Genomic DNA, 14604 nt, shown 5'->3' on the forward strand with positions numbered 1-14604 from the left:
ATGCCCTTTTTGTTTTTTGATAGATACAAGTGATGCCCTTGGATTTACGAAAACACCTTGTCTCCTTTCCTTAGACTTTTTCTTTCTTTTTTTTAAATAATATAATTAGCGGGGCCCATGCACGGGATGGGCCAGTCCTTCGTGTCCCCGTAGTGAATACACACTCTTTCCCATCTCCCTCCCATCGCCAGTGGCGGGGTGCTTGCTCGGGATGGGGAATCCCCAAAGTTGTATTTGGTTTGAAGGAAAAAGTAGGGAAAGGAAAGAAAAAGGTAGGGAAATCTTTATAAATCATGTATAGGTTTTTCTAATTTTCCTTTTTTCCCTATTTTTTCCTTCAAATTAAATATAGACTAAATTTTTCCTATCCCAAGTGGCAATTACCTAAATATAATATAATTTATGGATATTTTATAAATAGGATTATGAGAATTAATTTAGATGTATTTTAAGAATTGGATTATGATAATTTGGGGGATATTTTATAAATGGAATTGTGAGATCCTAAAAGTATAAGAATATGAATAAAACTTAGAAATATTTAAAAATCAATATTTAGTTTACTGATATTTTACTAATTTACCATCAAGTTAGGGAATTATATGCAAATCCCATCCTTGATTAGGAGCAAAAATATTTTTCCCATCCCCACCTTGTCTCATCTCCATCCCAATTTAAAATTTGAGAAAACTTGCCCCGTTTAGGATGGGGCAGGGTAGGGACCTAGTTTTATAGGAAAAATTGTCATCCCTACAATTCTAATAATTTTCTATAACTAATTAACTAATAGTAAATTAAATAATAATATTTTATGATAATTTCCAAAAATTATTGAAATTATTGTTGATTATCAAAAATGTATAGTAAATTAGTTAATTACAATAACAATAAATTAATGTGAATTAATGTAAATTATTTACTTTTTAAGCCTAAACTATTAACTGTTAATCAAAGTGATGTAATTACAGTAAAATAATGTAATTATGATAAATTACATTAATTTAATTAAAAGTAAATCATTTGTTGTTAATTAATGTAAACCAAGTATTGTTGAAGTCAACCAAGTGGTCTAGATTGGTGTGGATAGATTTAATAATTTTCCTAAATTGTTTTATTAAAATAATAGTAATGGATCATTACTTAAATAAATATGAAACATTTTCTGATAGATTAATTTCCTAATTTAATTTTCTTAAAATTTTTAATGATTATTTAGTTGAATAATAATAATAATGGACTATTATTTAAATAGTTTTGGAGAATATTTTTTTTGTAGATTAATTTTCTAATTTTTAATTATTGATTTTTTAAAACATAATGGATTATTAGAGAATTTCCCTTAATTATTTGATAATTGTTAACTATATTAATTATTGATTTTATAGAAATTAGTAAATTATGCCAATTAGTAATATCTTTTATGAACAAATAATTGCTGTAGAAATTTAATGAAAATTTATTAAATTACAATGGTTAATGTAAATTACGCTAAACATTAAAAATTTGAACATTTATTAATTAACCAATTGTTAGTTTTCACTAATGGTTGGTCAGTTTTGAGTGACCAACTCCCTAACCTGACCAAATTAGTTTGGCACGACAAACAATCTCCAATCGCACTGAATTGCCTAGTGAATACTCCTAATTTTAGCTAAATTAATAGTCTAATCTCTAACAAATAACAATAGTTTAATCTCCAATAATTATTGAAAATTTATAGCAAAAATACACAATTGCTGAAAATATATTTATAACGAAAATATAATAAATAACTAATAAAAAGTTTTAATACCTCTAAGTTATTTAAGTTACTTTCACTACTTCAATAATATTTATTTTTTCATTTATTTATATTTTATATTCTTATTAAAGTTACTACATAACTTTGTTATTTAATTTATTTCTTAAATAATGTTTAAAATATGATTTAGTATTCAATTCTTATATTGAAAGCATTTACATTTTATTTAAAAATAGTATATAAAACATAAATAATACCTTGCCCCATCTCAAACGAGGCAAGTTTTCTTAATCTTAAATAGGGATGGAGAAGAGACAGGGTGGGGATGGGGAAAATATTTTTGGTCCAAATCAAGGATGGAGAAGGGACGGGGATTTCATATAATTCCCCAAACCCGATGATAAATTAGTAAAATATCAATAAATTTAATGTTGACTTTTAAAAATATCTATAAGTTTTTCCTCATATTCTTATAATCCTATGGTCCCATAATTCCATTTATAAAATACCCCAAATTGTGATAATCCAATTTCTAAAATACCCCAAATTTCCGTAATCTTATTTGTAAAATATCCACAAATTAGATTATTTTTAGGTGATTGCCTCGAGTGGGGAAATTTTGGGGATTCCCCATCCCCGACGAGGAATGGGTGCCTCGCCTTCAACCCGCCCCGCCACCGGGGACAGGGTGGGATAGGGGAAGTGTCTTGACTACGAGGGGCGAGGGACAATGAGGGGTGCCACATCCCGTGCATCACATGGGCCCTTGATAGTTATAATTACTTTTTGAGCTTTTGATAATTTTTTAGTTACAACATTATTTTGTTATTTAATCTATTTTAGTTATTAATATTTTGATATTTAAAGTATTTAAAAAATATATATTTGTAATATTATTTAATCATTTAAATAAATACCATTGTTTAAAGTTAATTATTTATTAAATTTAATAATCCATGAAATTATAATTTATACTATAATTACATAATTTCATTATTAATTTTGTAAAATATAAAATTATTATTAATTCAAAAGCTATGAAATCTATTATAATTATTATTCTACTCTTAAGAAAATTTTTTAAAATTTATTACATAATTTTGTTATTTTAACTATTTAAAATTTAGTTATGTTAAATATTTAATTATTTAAATATTTATATAATATGTAATTTTTTGTTATTTAAAATTTATTTCTTTAAAATTATTATGTATTTTTAAATATTTTGTTACATAATTATTTAGCTACTTTTAATATTTTTTATTTAAATAATTTTTAATTTATGTTTTTCAAAATATTATTTAGTTATTAATTCGAATAATCCATATAAGTTATATTGTTATTACAGAATTTCATTATGAATTTCGTAAAAATATAAAACCATTAATAATATGAATATTATTAAACCTATTATAATTATTTTTTGTGTTCTTAATAAATATTTTAAAGTTATTACATAATTTTATTATAATATTTAAATAATTGTTAAATGTTTTAATTGAAACTTTCCTTGGATAGATATAAATGAAATGTGGGGAAGAAGATAAATAGGAATTAGAAATAATTTATGAGATAAATAGGAATTAGGGTGGGATAGTTAGTTTCCTAATAAAAAGGAAAGGAAAAAAGGAGATAGGCCATGTTAGGTGGCAACTCCTACTACTTCTAAAGGGAATCTTGCACCCCCTCTAGAATTGCTCAATTTAGGTAATAGAGCAAGGAGATGACTCATGGCATGGCAAACTCTACTTTAAGGAGACCTAACTCTTTATTATTTCAATTCATTAAAATTTGAAAATCATGCACTAAAACTCCAAACTTGCATAAAACCTATCCACCAACAAGTCATTTTGACCAAATTATAATGGACTATGGATAAAGAATTTCTCCACTAGCCTATTTTTTTTTATATAGATTCTACACGTGTCAACTTCAAATGATAATGATAATAATGTTGATGATGATAATTTTAATATTGTTATTAAATCCATATAATAAAGATAAATAATCAAAGCATAGTGTGTTAAAGAATTTATTACTTTTTCATCACTAGTAAGTGTGCATGTGCTTTGCACGTGGCAATTCTAAATGATGATAATGATAATAATAATAATATATTCAAAATTTTCTATAAACTTTATGTATTTTTTATTTTTTATTTTTTTTATATATTTTGTTAGTTTTTTTTACTAATCAAGTTTAAATTATAAAATCCAAATTTGATTACATAAACACCTCATCCAAATATGTAATGATTAGATTGACTTGTGAGATTCCAAGTACCATTAACAAGCCTACCTACTAAGCTAGACTCTTCTTTTTGCAGTATTTTATCTTTTTTGCATATATTTTTCTTTTGTTCATTTATCAAAAAAATATAAGATTTAAATAGAGGGAATTGAATGACGTGAAAAATAGTAATTTAATTTAAAATTTAAACCTTACAATTAAATAGGGACTAAATTAAAAAATGAGTATTTTAGCAAAAAAATTCCACAATCTTATTCATATTTTTAATAGTAGTGTAAGTATAAAATTATAGATGTGTTCAATTTTTCTATAATTCTTTTGAATTTTTATCTGCAAAAGTAATTTTGATATATCACACTTATTTTTTTGTTTAATATGATAAATATATGATATTCACTTGTGCCTAAATGTTTTTTTTCAAAATTTATGTATTTTTTATTTTTATATTTTATTAATTTTTATTATTTATTTATAACATTAAAGGTTAACACATTTAACCCAAACGTTGAACTATTTGTTATTAATTTTTATATTTCAATTTTTGTCAATTCTAAATTATGTATTTCATTTTTATTATCAATAAAAATAATTATTGTTTATTACACTTATTTTTAATTTGATTACTAATGTTCGCTCAGACCCTTAGAGAACATCAAACATTAAATTAACACCACGAGGTTGCATGCGAACAGCCCACAGTCAATTTTCTTGTTGCGATGAACCTGCAATTCACCACAAGTCCTACGAAGAATTCATAGCGCGCATCGCAGAACCGCGATAAACCCGCAGTTCATCACACGCCTTCGACAAGCCCACTCATAGCCCGAGCCAAAGAAAACCATGGCCAAACCCGTGACAGGGCCCCACACCTGTTCGAACATGCGATAAACCCACGACCCATTAAAGAAGTACGCCCAGACGACACCCACACGCGTAATTCCAAATGAATGAACGTGACAAGGGACCACGTGTGGCTAACAAGATATCACCCACCAGGTGATGACGTCACAAGCGCCATGTCAATCAAGTAGGGCACACAATAGGTGGTAGCACACGTGAGTAATGAGGGCCCCTGAGTGAATCCAATATTCTCTTTCCCGATAGGTCACAAGCACATTTATCTCCTACCTTTTAGGATCTCGGGATCTCCCCCATAAAGAGAGATCCTCCTCATATTGGGATTCATTTAGCATTCAATATTCAGCACTTTGCCTTCAACCCTTTAGCCTATCTAGCATCATAGCCTGAGAAACCAATCTCTCCAATTTCCTGGTCTTTCTTTGTCTTTTAAAGAGACCATCTCCTAATCAAGCCTTACCCTACCTACAGTAGAATCTCTGGTTACATCTTTGATCATAGAGAATGGTCTTACGAAGAATCAATCTTACTGCTACCATCGAAGAGCATAACAACATCCCGGAGAACACCAATTTGGGGGTGGAGAATCATCCCGAGATGGAAACACCTATCCAGGATGACATCGAAATACTTTCGAATAAAGTATACGAGTTCGAGGCACTATTCATAAACAGATTTAGAAAGCTTGAGCAGAGCTAGGAGGAAATGAGGAACGCCCACTAGACCTCGCTCAATCATCCGGCCCAAGCTAAACAAATCCTCGTCATGTCCACCTCCCTAATGAAGTCGTAGAAGGGACACACCCCCCCCTTCTCCCCCTTCTCCTGGCTAGGAGCCATGACGAACAAATAACAAAAATGACAAAAAACACGAAACAACGAAAAAATAACAAGAGACGTAAAGGGTACTATAGAGATGACAACAATAAGGTAAAGCAAGGAACAACCACAATCTCCTTACACGATTATAAAGCTTTCCTCACGCATGCGGAACGTCAAACAGTGTCGGAAAAGACGAACAGACGCCAGAACAAGATTGGAAATGATGCTTAATGAAAAAACAACCCAGTTAATTTACATAAACACCCTCCAAAAGGCGGGGCAAAATGACGCATTAATTCAAATATAGCGCCATGTTAGCAACCGTAATCTTAAAACATATCGAGTAACAAAATGTCGTTGCACGAGTAGTCAAGCCTCACTAATTGCGGTTTAATTAGCAACAAAATCACTAATCATGACCACCACACGGGCAGTCAGCAATGGCCGCCCCAACTTCCATTGGCAACATAACACGCCAATGTCAGCCACCATTGACAGGGGGGCTACACCCCTAACAAGTCATTAATAATAATAACACCCTCCACCAAACCCTTTTCTCACTGCAAAGAGTCAGGAGGCTTGACATTTCAACAAACACCCCTCCGCACATCACTAGGCAAGTTAAACTTTACAATTCGAAAGTGAGTACCACCATTAGCAAAGTAAATCGGTTAGAAACAATTTTTTTTCTATTTCTAATGTCTTTTGCCAATTATCTTCCTGTCAACGGTTAGGGGGATGAAACACACAAACAGAGCATGGCATTAACAATTGATAGAAAGCAAATTACCAAAAGACAGGGGGGCTAAGCCGTGGAATGTAAGAAATTACCATCATGGACATAGGGCATGCAATATCTGTACAAAGCTACAAAATAAGGAAAATCCCCAGACCCAACGCACACAAGCAAACCCACTACAAAACCCAAAAATGAGAAGGCAAGTGCTTATCGACAAGCTCCCACTTACCGATATGCGGGGGGTTAATGTAGGTATATAATGTTCGCTCAGACCCTCAGAGAACATCAAACACTAAATTAACACCATGAGGTTGCATGCGAACAGCCCACAATCAATTTTCTTATTGCGATGAACCCGTGATGCACCACAGGTCCTACGATGAACTCATAACGTGCATCACAGAACCACGATAAACCCACGATCCATCACATGCCCTTGGCAAGCTCACTCGTAACTCAAGCCAAAGGAAACCATGGCCAAACCCGCAACAAGGCCCCACACCTATTTAGACATGCGATAAACCCACGACCCGTTAAAGAATCATGCGTAGACGACACCCATACGTGTAATTCCAAAGGAATGAACATGACAGGGTGCCACGTGTGGCTAACAAGATATCACCCGCCAGGTGATGATGTTACGAGCGCCATGTCAATCAAGTAGGGCACACAAGAGGCGGTAAAACACGTGAGTAATGAAGACCCCTAAGTGAAAGGAAAGTCGATCATCAAGAAGATTCTCACGAGACACGTAGCAAAATCCTAGTAGTGCACTTAATGATTGACAGCAAATCCAATATTTTCTTTCCCGATAGGTCACAAACACCTTTATCTCATACTTTTTAGGATCTCCCCCATAAATAGAGATCATCCTTGTATTGGGATTCATTCAGCATTTGGTATTCAACACTTTGTATTCGGGCACCATTTGCCTTCGACCTTATCCTATCTAGCATCCTAGCCCAAGAAATCAATCTCTCCAATTTTCTTGTCTTTCTTTGTCTTTTAAAGAGACCATCTCCCAACCAAGCCTTATCCTACCTATACATTTCATTCACACTTTTATATATAGTATAGATATAGATTGACATAGATCTAATTAATAACATTTATTAGTGGAAATAACTTAAAAATATAAGATTTAATAAGAGAAAAATGAGATTTAATACCTTAAGTATAAAACTTAATGAGAGAGGATTAAATGTGGTGAAAAGTAATAATTGAAGTTACATTTTTAACCCTTATAATTAGAGATAGATTAAATACATAAATATGGGCATTTTAATAGCTATTAGACATGTTCATGGGCCCATAATTGAACCAAGTATTCATTACCATAATTGAGCATGACCTATTATCCCCATATACTTGATACCTATAATTACCTATGATACTCGGTCCAAGCTGAGAACTAACCTACTTAGTTTTCCTGGTTAAAATTGCATATATCAACCATTAATAATGAAGGTAACTAGTTCCTGATAATACATGTCCATTACCTTCTCTAGATATACAAGTTCCTTGATATGACACTTTTTATAATATGTTGATTTTTCGAGCTAAAACTAAGTTCTAGCACTTAAACAAAGTATCATGGAACAGACAAAAGCCCATGAGGTACGTAGTAATTCTTAATTTTTTTTAATTTTATCATTATTTATATATTATATAATTTATCTATATTTACCATGTCCATGATTTCTAAAGGTTGACCTGTATGACATTTGTTGGTACTTGAATACTTGGCACCACTCCCACATACCAAGGTAACACTTGGTCCAAATGTTGCATGGATTCTCCTAAGTGGATAAATGTCCATTTTAGATATGTGTCCGGTTTTAACACTCCTTCTTGATGGACAATTAAACATAAAACTATCATTTGTCTACTTTCTTATTCAACATAAATGAATGGATAATATACATAATGAATGTCTTTATTTATAGAAACCGTAATAAGTGGCAAATATAGGATTCTAAGTCTTAAAAATATGGAAGTTTATACTTTTATATAGACCTATTCACATGTCTTTGTTTTCTTTCGTTTTTTTTTTTTTTGCTGAATTGGACTCTTGGATAGGCATTGGATTCCGATTTCCATATCCATTTCCATGCATCACTGCTTGGTACTTAGCCATGAATTTCTACTAGATAGCTCACCTTGGAAACAAAGTCTCATGGAGTAATATACAGGCTATGTAAAATCCACAATTATATAAATATGACCAGTAAGTGAAGGATTTTGGCCTCTATCATACCATGCAACCACTTAAATCCTTTGTAGTAAATGATACCTTAGGTGGAACCCACCTATACTGGTCTTGCTTACCGAAATGTGTACTTGCAGATAGAGTATTTATTTACATGTTTACTTGAGTTTGTAGCTGAATTTTCTCTTTGTATGTCAAAATGTGATTTTATTGAGCATAATGGATGATACGGGATTGTTTTCTTAGTTTCTAGTTTCGTCTTAGGGTGTTTCTTACAATAAATGACGATCTCACCATGATATCACACATCAGGAACATTAATGGCAAGCCATTTAGTTTCTCATTCGCTTATCATTTGTATTTCTTTATTTCTGACATAATGTATTATGTGTTATCTGTTGAACTAGCACTATATTGCCTTTTCAATTCCAAGTTCATATTTATTATCTGATATTCACATGAATATGTGACACAATAATAAATGTTTTTTTTAAGACCTCTTCATTTGAATTTTGAACCTGATTTAATATACCAAGGAACATTGAAAATTGTTGCGGTAGCATCTTGGATCAATTATTTCTAGATACCAAAATAGAAGTTTGTAAATATAGAAGTTAACAGATTTTCAAAATAGAACTTGTTGATTGCCTTTTTTTTCAGTGATGATTGTGGTATTAGCAACTTAATTGAGTTCAGCCTTAAATCCAACTATTTAGCATAATAAATTATTCAATTTTAGAATGCAAAATCCCACTCTTAGTTAAGAAAAATGTTTTTGAAAGGTTAACAATATTCATTGTTTATTGCTAGTAAAAAAACACCATTCATTGTTTATTGCTTATAAAAAAACACTATTCATTGTTTATTACCACATGTTTTCAATTAGGATACACCAAATGATATTGGCTATCGAGGAAAACTTATTTTATAATGTGTTTGTAAATTAATCAATTAACTACAGTTTATAATATTTCCAATTAATACACTTTCTTTTTGTTTCTCTTATTTTCTATCAAACCAAATATAGCCTTGTATTTGCGATTTGTCTAGGGTTTGGCAACAAGAGGTTTTTGGGGGTCACAATTATAACAATCTGAATAAAACCACCAGTAGCAACTTTTTAAATTTATTTGGAAAAATTATTTCTTGTATGTTGTATCTACTTTTTGTAGTGGATGGTTTCAACATGGTTCTATTTATCCATTTGTAATTATGCAAATTACCTGTACATTTATAGTAAAGTAAGGATAGAATGATTGGAAATACTCGACTATCTTAACAACCGTTGTCGAAGAGAACGATTTACAGAACAAAGAGATACCATTACTTTCAAATATGAGGTATTTGTTGTAAATGATGGTTCTTTCTTCAAGGTGATCAAGCATCTACCCTCCCCCCTCCCCCCTCCCTACTCAAAATAGTTGACATGGGAGTTTTTTTGCAATATACTATTAAAAATGCTTGTCTTTGTTTTCCTTTGTTTTATTTGAAAATTTTCTAATAAATTAAAGTTTCAACTTTTAAATCAAATAGTTTAGTGAGCCCAAATTATGGTGTGAGTTAAGACCTCTATTTTTTAAGTAAAGAGAAAGAAATTAGCATGGTTTTATGAGATAAGTATTTGTATCCAATCCATATTTTCTTAATTTGTTAATCATATGGTGTTTATTTCAGGTACGACTTGGGACTTATGTCACTACCACATCTATCCAAGTGACTATCTTAAGGGGTGTTTATCAACATGAATGGTTTTTTTTTTTTTTTTACTCTTAAAAAGATGATGGAAGTCAATTGGAGTACTTTTTTATTGTTTAATTTGATCATCATGGAACAATATTTATAAGTGTATCTTTTTGAATGAAGTGGTATAGATATATTTTATACAGATTTTATCTCAATATTGTATACATGCTATAAAATGTTTAATGGAAACACTTTAAAAAAAAATCTTAAACCACTTTAGAAGCAACCAAAAGTGCCCATAAAAAGTGAAACACATACCTTTAGAGGCAGTCCAAAATGTCGCTAAAATATTTTGATTGAGATTATTCTTTTTCTTAGATTTCTTTTAGAGGCATATAAAATCACCTAAAAAATAATTAAAGGCATTTAAATGCTCCTCTAAATTGGACCTTTCAAGGCACTTCTAATTGTCTCTATATAGCACTTTTAGTGTTAGTGCAATAGAGACAGTTGTATGTGCCTCTAAAAGTCCAATTACAATCTACCTCTAATTCTCAACTAAGTGCCTATAAAACATATAGCATCAGGGCTTTTAGAGGCACTCACCTAGCCACTTCCTATTTGTTTTAGAGGCACTTTTCATGCTTTTAGTGACAATTATGACCGTTTCTATAGATGAATTTTTTAGTAGTGTATGTATTCTACCTCGACAAAATCGACGATGAACCATTAGATTTGTTGGTGAAAAAAAAAACAGATTATTATATCAATATCTATTTATGTTAGATGTATAAGCAAACAACATAAAACAAATATCAATAACAAAGACATGATCACTAACTAATAGTATATAAGCATACTAGATTATACAACATCATACACATAACAGATGGTTATGAAAATCATACTCAACCAAGTAAGGTGTAGGATCATCAACACCAAAAAAATAAACAAGAATAACAAAGGACAAACAAAATTCATTGTCTAAGTGTGTATAAAATTAACAAAAAGATAATAAGCTATTGTAAGTAAATAGTCTTTAAAGCCAAATGCCTAAGCATGATCATATAAGATGGATTCAGCCTTCTGTAAATCTGGCTTATTCTATCTGTCACCCAATCCATGAAGTCAATATATCTTGAGCTCTAGAGGAATTGCAAGGAATGTAACGCTCCATGCCTCATCTTGGAATAGATGGGTAGCCTGGATGTAACATGTAGGAGACATAGATTCGAGTGAAAATATGTTGTTAAGGATTCCAATACAAGTCTCCAATTGCTCCTATGTTCGCTCCCTTTCCATGGCCTTCTCTCTTTTTTTTTTCTCGTTCCCTTTCCCTTTCCCTTTCCCTTTCCCTTTCCCTTTCCTTGTCTTTTTCTTTTTCCATTTTCTCACATTTTCCCTCTCAATTTTATATTTCTCTTTCATGCTCAATAGCACTCTCCTTCTCTCTTTCCATATCCCTTCCCTTTGCTTGGTATCGTTCACTTTCTTTTTCCAAGAACTCCATCTTGTGTTTATTGGTCTCATGCCATGAACTAATCATAAGTTCAAGAATTAGAGTTGAGGAAGGCATTGCTTATTTCCTTTCTTCATGCCAGTGTGTGTGGGGGGGGAATTGCCATTGCCAACTCTCTTCCTATGTTTTGGACTCTGTATCAGTGAATCTTCATTGGAGTCAATAAGGTTGGGACTAGAAAGGAATTCCCTAGAGGCTGGTGTGCCTTGATCATTTATGAAAAAAACTGACAACGGGTTGTTTGTTTGCTAGCTAGGCTCCTCAAGACTAATTTCAAGTGAGAATCCCCTATCCCTAGTTGGTTGTGTTTCTCCAAAAATAAATTCCAATTCATCCTAATGGTAGAAAACCTTTGTTCTAAATTTGTGTGCCCATTGCCAAGTCTACATACAAAACATAGTAACTAAGGCTACTATCTAATTCAAAAACTAAAAAGAATGTATTGGCAAACTTATTTTGCAAAGAAACTACCAAACATCATCATTGGCAATGATATTCTTTGTCAATGGATCAATTATCACCCCAGCGTTATTAATGAACATTAAATAACGATTCCCACGCTGCCTTAGTGCATGAAAATTGTTCTTACTGGATATGTATATAATTTATCATGTATTATTTGGTTAAATTTCTCTCATATGTATTTCCACCCTTCATTATTGAAGGTGGATGTGGGCTTGGGCTTGTTCTTTTCTTTAACTTGATCCACCATTAATCTAATAAATGTTTCCTCTTTAGGTAAACCCCACTAAGCTTAGTTGCATATTATTGTACTATTGTAGGAGATTAGCAATATATTTCATTCAAAACCTCTAGTATAATCAAATATCTATATGGCACTATGGAGCAGATGAGCAAAATTGCAATGGGAGGGTAGCTTTCTCTTTCCATGAGTTTCTACTTGTAACCTTTTACACTCTCAGCTTGCTTGTGTTTATATACTCAAGATTTCCTTAAGTATAGCTAAAAAATCATTAAAATTGTTTCCAATCTCAAAGACTAGAAAATCATTAATTGTTTCTCTTTCATGAGTTTTTTATCAAAAGGGGAAGCCTCATTGTCTCAAAATAATGTATAAGAAAAAAATTTTTATTGGAAGTGGGGCAAGCAAGATAATCGACCACTCTCAAAGACTCCAAAATGATGCAGTACTGTGTGCATGGTTAGATCAAATATGATATGCCTTGGGAGCATTGGAATGCCGCAACTAGTTGTGGCTTCATTTCCATCTACCAAGAAAGATTGGAATAGACAACCTCATTAACCAACTAGGGCATGCTTATTTAGGGAATATGAAGTGGGGCCGACCACTCGTTAACCAATTAGGGCTTACTTATCAAGGAATGTAGTTCATGCCAACTAAAAAATCATACATTTATGTAAGAAAAAAAAGAATCATGATTTACTTGGATCTGAAATTTCAATGGTTGTTTTATTTTTATAATTTCTATTAAGTTATATAGTTGATAATTGATATCTTTAGTTTGAAGTTGATTATTTATTTGTTTTTTAGAATTGATAGGCCTAGTATTAGTGTTTAAGAGCGTTTTCCTCAATGTTAATTTGTGGGATTATGTTGCTTTCTTTTTCTTAAAGTTGAAATACACATGAATCATGATACCTGCATGGCATGCTGATTATATGGTTCGTCGATTTTAGTGGCACAAGAAAATATTTGAAGGAGTTGAGATAATGCCTTCTAATATAATAAGCAAAGTTAAATACTACCTCTCCAGTGACAACAATCTATTGGCAAGTGGTATGCAAACGCAGCTCATTAACACGATAGGTGTAGGGGATTGTGCTTCTCTCCACATAGATGGTTCATTTGATCCAAACACGGGCATTGCAGGACAGACTTTCATTATTCAAGACACTAATAAAAAGTTCACAATAGTTGAAGGAAGAAGTTGTTGGGCCATAGAAAGTTATGATGCAAAGGTTGATGCCTTAGTTAGTGGTTTAAAAGCAGCTTCAACAGCCAATATAATTGATATTAGGGGTGTCAATTGAATAGGATTTGGTCCAATCCGATCCAGTCCAATATGAGTTCATTATGAACCAGGTCCAATACAATCCAATGAATATTTTGGACCATTTTGGTCAGATCTAATTCAATGTTCAGACCGTTTACTCTGCTCAAATTCGTTTTAATTTAGATTGGTTTCAACCCAAACCCGGTCCATTGATACCTGTATTCTTATCTTATACAATGGACCAGATACTGGCTTAATCCAACCCAATCCAATATAAATTTATTATTGACGGATCAGGTCCAGTCTAATCTAATAAATATTTTGGACCGGATTGATCCAATCCAATATGTCTTCTTAGTCCATCTAATCCATCCAAATTGATTTTGAACTAGACAGGGTCCAATCCAAAACCGATCCATTGACACCCATAGTTGATATAATAATATATTCTAATTGTCAAAACTTGTTAATCTCTTCACAATTCATACCAGACCAAGTTAATGGGTAAAACAGATGCACTGTTTAGTTTTCAATTCATGTAAATAGACAGTTAAATCCAATGGCCAATCTTTTTACTTTGCTTGTAAAGGTAAAGTCTTTTGTATGCCCAAAAAACACATTTGGTGGAGTGTGTGCATTACGAACATGTCCAGTACTTGTCTCGGCGCACGGTTGGACTCGCGAATACGCTGTGCGGCGCGCACGGGACGGAATTGGGAATTCTCTTCCAGCTCCAGCGAACATAACAGCTTGGCTTGGAACGCACGTGCCGGAAACCTCCTGTTAAGCTGTTATTCAGTACGCGTGC

This window comes from Nelumbo nucifera, chromosome 6, assembly GCF_055504915.1.
Source record: "Nelumbo nucifera cultivar China Antique chromosome 6, China Antique-T2T, whole genome shotgun sequence".
NCBI classification, from domain to species: Eukaryota; Viridiplantae; Streptophyta; class Magnoliopsida; order Proteales; family Nelumbonaceae; genus Nelumbo; species Nelumbo nucifera.